Raw genomic sequence first — 12,341 nt, 5'->3', positions numbered from 1 at the left:
AGTTCTCTCAGGACCTTTGATCGAAAAGATAAGTGCATTTTGGTGACATAGGTGGCCAAATCAATTATTTTAAACCTCTCTGCAAGTCTCTGAAACCGTTGTGTCACAGTTTAGGTTCTTTCATAACAATTCAAAATTGATATATTTAAAAATCTTATTCATTTATAGTATAGAACATTTAAGCATTATGTAATATTAACACTGTTTTTTGGTTTTATTAATTCATTCTTAATTTTATTATTTTCTACTTTTTATATTGTAGTACCAGTTTTACCAGTTTTATCTTAGTTATGCCAGTTTTACTCTCTTATATACACATCTGGTGAGAAAAAAAACATTAATAGACTTCACATTAAGTTTCAAGATAGAGTTATGCCATAAATATGTAGTACTACATTAACCAAACATAATTCATACATTAATCAAACATGAAAATCAAAAGAATCTCCAAATAACAGCCATTGGAGTGCTTGTCTCCACAGCTTCTGAGTTGTAGGTCAAGTTTTTGGTCGCTTTTTCCTAGTAAATGCAAACATTTTTACGCTCTTTCTTCCCCTCTTTGTTTTCCGATTCGGCGGAGCACATCTTTAACGTCATTCGGGACATCCCACCGAGACCTATCTGGTATTAAATAATTGTCCTGTAATATGCAATTTTCCCACAGCTATGTCCAATAATACTTTGAACACAACTCATGTAACTGGATATCCTTACCTCCATAACTTTGGAATATGAAAGCTGTTAGTGCATGCACAAAAAGATACTTTTGAACATCAAAAAACCTGCAACTGCAACTACTCAATCGCAAATTCACCAAATAAGGCTTTCCGTCACTGTTAATGACATTGTATTCAAGTTTGAAACCATTTAGCTCGGTCACCTTTAGTTTCTCAGCAATTTCCCATAAATCGGGTAAGTAGTTATCCACTAAAGGCACCAATTTATTTGCTACTAATCCAAAAACGGCATCTTTCTGATGTTCATTAAACCAATTAGAGATTTTTAAGTATCGCATCAAGCATGGGTGTTGAGGAGTACCTCCTTGCGTCTTTAAATATGTTGTTCATCGATTCTACACAGTTGCTTGTGTCTATGTTGTATCTTTCTCCTGTAAAACCACATCTTGCCTATTTTTATTTCTTGGTAGATTCTTCAAGATACTTGGCAGCAGAAGGATATCTCTTCCGAAAAGAAGGATAAGCAACGTCGAACTCAGCCAGTGTATAAAACCTACTACAAGACATGAATCTCAATGCAACAACATCTTTGTTGACGTTAGAATCATAACCTTTCACATTTTGGGATAAATGTCATATAAAATACCCATGATGATCCCGATGATACACATTAGTTATGGCTTTGATGAGACTTGAATTTCTATCAGTCATAAATACTATTTCAGAAGAGTATCCAACAACGGTTTTCAACATCTCCAAAAACCAATTCCAAATTGCATCATTCTCACCATCAAAAATACCAAACACCAAGGGATAATGGTGATGATTAGGATCTTGAGCCGAGGAAAAAACAAGAACACTTGGATATCCATTCTTTAGAAAAGTTGCATCATAGTTATAAATTTCATCATGACTTAAAACCCTTCAACGCTAGCTCCCAAAGCTATGAACAAGTACATTTATTCTCATTGCAATGCACATATGTTCTCGTACCATGGTTAACCTTCTCTAACATTTGCAGATAACATGATAGTATCTTGTAGTTTTTTTCTGGACTACCTTTCAAATCACTAACAGCTTGAATTTTTCTTCTCAATGCCGTGGAATATGATATATTAACACCTAATTTCGTCTTGACAAGATTCATGATAATTTTAGGAGGTGGAGTTTCCATTTGCCCTGGATAATCATCATGCAAAAGAGATGCAACTAATTGTGGAGCGCCTTGTCTCTTACTTTTGCTTGAACTTTTACTAGCTTAAGAGCGTGTATGAATCCTTTTGCGTCTTCTAATCGAGAAAATTTCTGTCTCTGAATCCTAGCAGCTCGTAAACTCCAAATATATCCTTCTTAAGGACATTTTAGCACATAACGCACCTTGTCCGACTTTGCTATTGCAAAACTAACATAGTTACCAAATGAAGCTCTATCCACCACATCTTGCAATGCCTTCTTGTTTGGAAATTCTTGAAGTTTACTCAGACCCAAACCATCATCCTATGGGTTAATAAACTTACACTTTTCTACAACAGGTTATGGCTCAGTATATTAATCACCTTCATCATATGATACAATTTCACCCTCTATAGCCTTTTCTTGTTCTTTGTCTATGTAGACAACAATGGCATTAGGTGTGATTTCATCATCCTTCGAATGTTGCTTTTCAAAGTTCATACTAACAGAACTCTGGTCCACTATGGGTATTGTGGGCACTATGAGCATTGTGGACACTATGGGCACTTGCTGAAACAACCCATCCCATTTTTTCCATAAATCTCTAGTGTTCCTATACCCACTAACAACCTAGCATCACTCAATATCAGCAGATAACATAAGCAATACCAATCCAACAAATAAATCTATCATTCAATTCATCCATAACCAACAAAGTTAAGAAGCAAATACCAACATCTTACAATGTTCTAATGACTCGACTCTAGCAACCTAACAATAGCTATACCACAATCAATATAGCCTTTAGAACATCCTCCTCTTCACTGCCTTTATTCCACGATCACACTTTGCCTTTACCTGCGCCACAACACAAAAGAGAGGGGTAACTATTACCAGAAATACTGTAAATACATACTTACTCAGACAATACTCCCATCAACTGAACAATACACACAAGCAATAAGAACTTCAAACATAAACAACCGAACCACAAGCATCGTCAATTGGTAACTGCTACCGACACACGCCTTGTGTCAACCGATGCACACCTTGCATCGATCGATGCACACCTTGCAACGAGTGATCCAATTCTCCAAATACCTAGATGCGTCGACCGATGCACTCCTTGCATCGATCGATGCAGTTGCCCTAGCGTTGCTTCCCGACGCCATCTTCGACCCGAAATCGTCCTCATAACACCGTGAATCAACCAAGAACATCACAAAGGCCAAAATAAGTCACAGGAACCACGAATAACGCAATAAATAAGGATTCAACTCACCAAATCACAGAGAAAACTCATAAACTCAGAAATCTCATGCTCAGATAAGCCATAGTCATGCACTCACCTTGAAAATGAAGAATCTGATTAAGAACAACGAGAAACAAGCTTTCCCACGACCCCTACTCGACACCCACGCTCCGATCTCCTTCCCCACGCTCCCAGAACACCAAAAACTAACTCATAAAACCCCAAAACTCACAGAACCTCTCAGAAACTTTTCTAACTCTTAGGAAGGACAAGAACCGCCAAACCTTCACCCAAGTCGACTTCTCACCCTTTTATACTCGAATATTGGGTTTCCAAAAACCACAACGCAATAAAATGAGCATTTAACTTAATTGTTCTGCGCCAAACCAAAGCTTGCATCGATCGATGCAAAGCCGGCATCGATCAATGCATTCCCTAAACTGGGATTCTAGTTTACGGGCGTTACAATTCGCCCACACCGACAAGGATTCGTCCTTGAATCTTGCAGTATCGTCCATCCACCAAGGATCTATGTGCAACTGTCACCATGGCCCACATATCCTCTGACCGGACTGATCACCGTCAGCTTCCTCCGTCCGCGGTTGCAACCAATGAATCATGCCGGCTCGCTATCAGGCCATCCGCCTTCAGCTACGGCATCTAGGAAGTCACTCACACCCACTCCCCCGCTCTTAGGTCGTAACCTTCAAGATATTCCGGCTCACTGCCGAGCCACGGCCCACAGTTATGGTATCAGGGAGTATCAAAATGCCGCTTTTGGGTGACGACCCAAGAGCGCAAACTCGGATCGTCATCCAAAGCTAACAATTCATCCCCACTCTCTGGTCACAAAGTCCATCGAGCTATCGGTATCACATGAGTTGGACACACACGACCTTGAGCAAACAAGTCTGATGCCATCGAGTATCTCCCGACTAGATCTACCTCAACACTATCCATTTTTGGAAACTTACATTTTTAGATACTTCTATTTTTATAAACTTTCCACTTTTAGCAGTTCACTTCACGGAATCACGTATCCCGAACACCACCTTATCTTGGTACTTAGTCGAACCAACCACCCCTAAGCGACCAAGTATCAAGAGAGATGGGCTGGAATACTCCATTTCGCTCCAGCCACGGACTTTACCGCACCAACAACTACAACCGCAATTGGGACCAGGCTAGCCAAGTTCAAGCTGCGACCTACTTCTCGAACCACTTCTTGAACCTTGCCTTCATCATCGCCTTTGGCTCCCAAGTCTACTCCTCTACACCATAACAGCCCCACAGGACTCTCATCAAAGGAACCTTTGTCCACCAAAGTTCCTTAACTCTCCTCTCGAGAACCCTCACTGGCCTCGCCTCCAAAGTATTGTTAGGCTGAAGATCCTTAGGAATCTTAGCCAACAACTGATCATTCTTGTGAAGACACTTCCTCAGCATCGACACATAGAACAGCTTGTAGAACGTGCACATAACATCAGACAACTCCAACCTATATGCAACAGGTCCCACCTGCTCAACCACTCTGAACAGACCCATAAACCTTAGACTCAGTTTAGTCTCTGACAATGACATGTTCGTACCCCGCAACATGGTCATCTTGAGGTATACTCTATCACCCACCTGAAACTCAAGATCCTTCCTCCTCCTATTAGCATAACTCCTATACCGATCCAGAGCCTTCTTCATGTTCAGCTTCAAAACCTGGATCTTCTCTGAGGTCTCCTGAACAAAGTCGGCACCATATATGCTCCTCTCCCCCACCTGAGTCCAACATAATGGTGTACGACATGGCCTCCCGTACAACGCCTCAAAGGGAGCTATCCAATACTCGCCTCGTAACTGTTGTTGTAGAAAAATTCCACCAAGCTCAAGTGATCTGCCCAATGGCCACTCCAATTCAGCACGCACATCCTCAGTAATTCCTCTAAAGTCTGGATTATCCTCTTTGACTAACCGTCCACCAGAGGGTGATAGATTGTACTCATATGCACCTTCGTCCCCATCTCGGCATGAAACATCCTCCAGAACACCAAAGTGAACTTGAGATCTCTGTCAGACACGATACTCCCAGGCACACCATGCAATCTGATTATCTCCCTCATATACTTCCTAGCCAACACCGCTGCTCCATCGGTTTTCTTGATGGCCAGAAAGTGTGCAGACTTAGTCAACCGGTCCACTATGACCCAAATCGCATCAAACGTCCGTGTCACTGGCAATCCTACCACGAAGCCCGTCGTGATCATATCCCACATCCACTATGGAATGGGTAAACTATGGAACAATCCACCTAAAACATGATGCTCAGCCTGCACTAGCTGGCAAATGTCGCACTTCGCAACCCAATCGGCTACATCCTTCTTCATCACGACCTAATGATAATACCTTTTGAGGTCACGGTACATCTTCGTCGCTCCTGGATGAATATAGAACTTGCTCGAATGAGCCTCTCTCAGTATCTGCAGCCTCAAACTCTCATCCCTGGGTACGCAAATCCGACCATGCACAAGGATAGTCCCATTAGCAGAGACCTGATACTCCGAATCCTCAACCTTCAAGGCTTTCACCAGCCCCACGTCACTCTCCTGAGCTAACGGGACCCTGCTCAACAAGTCTGCTCGGTCACCCGCCTCCAAGTCCCAAGGCTCCTGTGACATAACACACAGCCTCAATGCACTAATTTCACCAGTAACGCCTCCATGTCATGCTCCTAAGCTGAAGCCGCCCGCTTCCGACTCAAAGAATCTGCAACCATGTTAGTTTTACTAGGGTGGTAAGCTATCTCCATATCATAATCTTATACCAACTCCATCCAACGCCTCTGCCTCAAATTCAGCTCGAGATGAGTGAAGATGTACTTCAAGCTCTTATGATCTTTAAATGCATGAATCTTTCCGCCATAAAGATAGGATCTCCAAATCTTCAAGGTGAAAACCACCGCCGCCATATCCAAATCATGGTAAGGGTAATTTGCCTCATGCTTCTGCAACTGCATTAAAGCGTAAGAAATAACCTTTCCCTGCTACATCAGCACACATCCCAAACCAACTCCGGAAGCATTTGTATACACAACATAAGGCTCATTTTTCTCTGGCAGTGCCAACACCGACGTGCTAGTCAACATCTGCTTAAGGCTTGCACAACTCGCCTCACACTCTGGTGACCACAAAAATGGAAACTCCTTCCCTGTGAGCTTGGTCATCGGCTGTGCTATACTCGCAAAACCCGGAATGAATCTCCTATAGTATCCCGCCAACCCCAGGAAACTCATGATCTCAGTGGCGCTCTACAGTCTTGGCCACTCCCTGATGGCCTAAATCTTCTCTGGATCCACTAAAACTCCCTCTGTAGAAACAATATGACCTAAGAATTCCATCTCCCACTGCCATAAACTGCACTTACTTAGCTTAGCAAACAACTTCTGCTCCCGCAGCTTCTCGAGAACTGCTCTCAAATGCACTGCATGCTCCTCAGGACTCTTGTAGTGTACCAGGATATCATCGATGAAAATGATGATAGACATGTCCAAAAACTTTTGAAACACATTGTTCATCAATCTCATAAACGTTTTTGGCGCGTTCGTCAAACCTAACGGCATCACCACAATACTCGTAATGCCCATACCTTATCTTGAAGGTTGTCTTCCTCACATCTGCCTCATGTATCGGGATCTGATGGTAACTCGACGCCAAGTCGATCACGGAGAACCAAGTAGCACCCCTCAACTGATCCAACAGCTCATGAGTCCTCGAAAGAGGGTATTTGTTCTTCATAGTGACCCGGTTCAGACTCCGATAGTTAATACACAGGCGGAAACTTCCGTCCTTCTTCTTAACAAACAACAGTGGCTCTCCCCAAGGTGAACAACTAGGACGAATGAAACTCTTGCTCAAACAATCCTCCAACTGCTTCTTCAGCTCTGCCATATCTGCTAGAGCCATCCTTTAAGACGCCTTGGACAACGACGTTGTCCCTGGTTTCAGTTCAACCGTGAATGGATCAGACCGAGATGGTGGTAACCCTTGCAACGACTGAAACACATCCTCAAACTCCTCTACCACGCGGATGCCTCCCACCGTAGACAGCCCCACTGTCTCCATCATCGAAATGGTAACCAGATAGGCTTTGCGCCTCTTCTTGATCATCTTCTCGGCCTGCACGGCCGAGATCACGAGACTTCCCGAAGTCGGTCTCACTCCCTCAAAAATCCAAGTTCCCTTCTAGACGCTCAAAGATATCTCTATCCCGATAACAATCCAGATGTATCTTGTGAAGATGCAACCAATCCATCCCCAAGATATCCACGAGACTGATAATCAAATCTGCTGGCCTTGAATTCCCCACGATCTGAATATCCACAACCCTCTCCCGACCAAAGACTCTCAGAAGCTTACCTCCCACTACTCTGACAACCCCCACTCGCTCACCGAGATCTCCTCTGATACTGGCGCTCTCGGCACACTCCGGGGTAATGAAGCAATAAGTTGCTCCATAATCAAACAAGAAGTGGGATGTAAACCCACTCACCAATAAGATCCCTACACAAACTTCATGTGTTGGGAACCTAACAGTCAATTACGGGGAAAAACATAAAATCTGAACTACTGAATTTACCAAGTCTGAGTCTCAGAAGTTATACTTGTGATCGCTCATGCACTGGTTCTAAACTCTTAGAACTATACCTGAAAATGAATTAATTAGAGGATAAAAGTTACATTTCTAAAATAAATCTATAATTTATAGTGTGTTTGAATAAAAATGAATGAAAAAATACTTAATTCAAAATTTATGTAATTTCAGTTACAATTTAGTAGTAAAATGTTGATTTAAAATATAGATTAATGTACATTATTACATTTTTATTTCATTAAAAATAAATATTTTTTTTAGAAATTAAATGCTAAATGGACTAATAAGAAGAGGGTGAAACCTTATAAAATCATATGAAATACAATAAAAAATTTCAAGATTAATTTTATTTTTAATCTCTTTTATATTCACCTTAATTTAAGCTATATTGCTAGATTTAATTCTAATGATTTCCTCTTTGAAGTAAAATTTTGTGAAATGGAATATCAAATTGTTTTTTTACATAGAAAATTATTTAATTACAAAATTTTGAATTAAATAGACATTATAATGATCTTTATATAATTATATTTTAGTTCACAATAACTAAATTTAATAATGAGTATACAAAAAAATGTATTACAAATTTTTTAGAGGTAAGAGAGAGTTAAAAATTTTGATTGAATAAGTCTATTATAATAGTTTATTTTGTTTAAACATTCTATAATTTTAAAAATAAAATAAATATACATGAATGATGATGATTTATTTAGCTTGATTCCCTCATTGGGCTTTAATTGAAATTAATATTGTTGAATCTGCATCGATAATTGTTTTTTACAGTCACCAAAATTTTATTATACATATTTAATTGAATATTAAAAATAATAAGAAGATAAAGAAGGAATACATTAAAAAATATTGAACAAAATATGAGATAAATCTAACAAAATATATAATCACATGGTTATTTATAGGATTTGAAGGGATGGAAGTTACATTTCTAAAATATTTTATTATACATATATAATTGAAAATTAAAATTAATAAGAAGACAAAGAATGAAGGAAGAAATACATAAAAATAAAGAAATAAAATTGAACAAAATATAAGATTAATCATAAAAACAAAGAAATAAAAATGAACAAAATATAAGATTAATTTAACAAAATATATAATCACACTCTTACCATGAGTTTTGATCCCATGCAAGAACATAAATAAAACAAAGAAAATATTTAGAATTTGAGATATAGTGGTTGATGATGTGAGAATGTTTATTTATACGATTTCAAGGGATGGAAGTTATATTTCTAAAACAAATTAATTAAAGGAGTTATAATTATAATTTATAGTGTGTTTGAATGAAACTGAATGAAAAAATAGTCAATTCATTATTTATGTAATTGCAGTGACAATTTAGTAGTAAAGTGTGGATTTAAAGTATAGATTAATGTACATTATTATATTTTCATTAATTAAAATAAATATTATTTTAAAAATAAAAATAAATGCTAAATGGACCAATAAGGAAAGGGTGGAACCTTACTTTTATGTATATGATTCGAAAAAAATTGTAAATGCCATAAACAAATATGGTAGGAGAATCATAATTTAAAATCTTAACAAAATCTTCCAAATATAATTATTAAAATAGTAATTTGGATACTTAGATATGAAATCTTACTTTTTAAAATTCTCATTGGTTTACAATTTTTTAAAATTATTTAGTAATTTTCGTTCATAATTAATTAGAGGGAGAAATTTTTTTTTTTGAAAATTAATAATTATTTAAAATATTTTATTAGTCTAATATTAAAAATTATATTTTTATCCTTATTGAAAAATTAACCATGTACCTTAATAGTACTGGCATGAAAAAAATGTAAATTTTTACACTTTATAACTTTAGTTTCATATTTGTACTTCTCAATTAATATAGTAAGATATATATATACATATATATATATATATATACTATAGTTATAATTTTTTTTTGCATATTCAGTTTGACCAAAACATATGTAATACATTTCAAGTTTAATATTAAAATACTCTTGTTATATTTAATCAAGAGATGTCAAAATGATTAACTCAACTCAGTTAAACTCATTACCCAATGAATTTAGAACAAATGAGTTCATAGGTTGACCCAACTCATTTAATCTAATGAGTTAAATGGTTAAATGATTAACTCATGTTAGTGAGTTTATACATTAAAATTAAATTGGAAGTACATTATATATGTCATATGCTTGGTTCTTTATACACTCACACACAAAACAAAACAAGAAAGATTGACTATGATCATAGTAGACTTTTAGATTGTGATGTATCTGCTGAAGTGTGCCCACCACTCCCATCATGAGTATATGCATCTTCACTGTCCATTGATCTAGAAAAATAGACAAAACAAATAAGACTCTTTTTAAAATGAATATGAAAAAGTGTTCTAGTCCTAGAGGTTCTAAACAAAAGATACACAAAATCAAGAGAACAAGCCACATATATACTTTAACCGAGAATCAGATTATAATAAATCAGATTATAATCTAAGTTATTCACATCCCCAAATCAGTCACTATTAATCTTTTGTTTAACGACCCAAATCACGTAGATACACAAACACCTAGAATCGCAAATAAATACACAAGTCACTTAAGTTAACTTGTTTTTTTTTTTTTGTCAAAAACTTAAGTTAACTTGTTTCTAAGATATCAAATACAATTGTAACGCTCCGACCGCCACCTTTTAGTGGGCTCCATGTCCAATCCTAGTCCATGGGCCCACCTTCCTTAATGGGCCTCACGTCCTCTCATTAGGCCCGTGAGCCCATCAATATCTGACGGCTGGATTGCTACGTCCGGGAGGCTTTAAAGACGGATTACCGTTCCTATAAATCACCACATGATATTTCCTTGTGTTTTGTTCTCACTCGCACAGTTCCGTCAATCACTTCCCGGAAGGTCACCCATCCTAAGACTACTCCAGCTCAAGCACGCTTAACTCTGGAGTTCTCTCAAGATCCTTGACCGAAAAGATAAGTACACTTTGGTGACATAGGTGGCCAAATCAATTCTTTTAAACCTCTCTGCAAGTCTTTGAAACCGGGGTGTCACAATTCACTCCCACTAACAAATCGCAACGTCCTCGTTGTGCACCAAGATCGTCACCCCCTGACGGTGTGAGTCCACTCGACTCCACACTCGTCTGGGTTCGGCTCTGATACCACTTGTAACGCCCCGATCGCCACCTTTTAGTGGGCTCCATATCCAATCCCAGTCCATGGGCCCACCTTCCTTAATGGGCCTCATGTCCTCTTACTAGGCCCATGAGCCCATCAATATATGACGACCGGATTGCTACGTCCGGGAGGCTTTAAAGACTTGTTATCGTCCTTACAAATCACCACATGATCTTTCCCTGTGTTTTGTCCTCACTCGCACAGTTCCGTCAATCACTTCCCGGAAGGTCACCCATCCTGAAACTACTCCAGCTCAAACACGCTTAACTCTGGAGTTCTCGCAGGACCCTTGACCGAAAAGATAAGTGCACTTTAGTGACATAGGTGGCTAAAACAATTCTTTTAAACCTCTCCGCAAGTTTTTGAAACCGGGGTGTCACGACAACCCACAAAAAAATCAAAACCCAAAAAAATCAAAACCCAGAAAATCAAAATCCAAAAAATATCAAACCCATGAGATAGAACCATATGAGATAGAGAGACCGAGAGAGACACAAAGAGACACAACGAGAGAGAGAGAGAGAGAGAGAGAGAGAGAGAGAGAGAGAGAGAGAGAGAGAGAGAGAGAGAGAGAGAGAGAGATAGAGAGAGAAGAAACAAACCTGAACTCCGGCGAAGATGAGAGGAGCGAGCCAGCTGCTTGGTTCACTCCGGCGAAGACCATGAAGCATTAATCGGTTTATACATTTGATTGGTTTACAGATTTTTTGTTATATTAAACCAGTTTGGTTGCCAAAAAAAAAAATCAACCAGTTTAAACATTTTGAGTTAATTTGACTCACTCAAAGTACAATTGATGAATTAAATGGTTAAATCATTTCCCATTGCAACTCAATTCATTTGATTCACTAAACCAATTGACCCACTAACTCATTTTATCCATGAACTCATTAGGGTAAATTTTTTTAAATCGTTAGAGTTCATGGGTTGATTTGAGTTGAGTTGATCCATTAAATTTGACCTATTTTGACACCCCTAATTTAATCCCAAACAACACAATTTAAAAAGAAAAATACAAATTGTTTTTCTTCTTTTTAAATTAAGTCTGTACTGATCAATAACTTTTAATATATATATATATATATATAACATTTAAGCTTATAAGATTTCTTTCATGTATAGTATATTAATATACTTTTCTTTTTGTGTCCAAATGTATATATTAATATACTATGTACTAGATTAAGATTCGTGCTAGAGCACGGGTTGAAATTCATTTTAATTACATTGTAATTTTTTTATTAAATATAATTTATTTGATTATTTTTAAATTTTTTTTGGATAAAATATTATGTAATAAAATCATATGCTAAAATATGATGATTTTTTCTTATTTTGTAAGTTTTATATTGTTAATGATTCTAGATAAGTACATGTGTTATAACACTGGTTAAATTTTATTTTATACAAAATCTTG

This window comes from Camelina sativa, chromosome 11 (assembly GCF_030686135.1).
Source record: "Camelina sativa cultivar CO46 ecotype springtype chromosome 11, ASM3068613v1".
In the NCBI taxonomy this organism is placed as follows: Eukaryota; Viridiplantae; Streptophyta; class Magnoliopsida; order Brassicales; family Brassicaceae; genus Camelina; species Camelina sativa.
Note: the sequence above shows the minus strand (reverse complement) of the source record.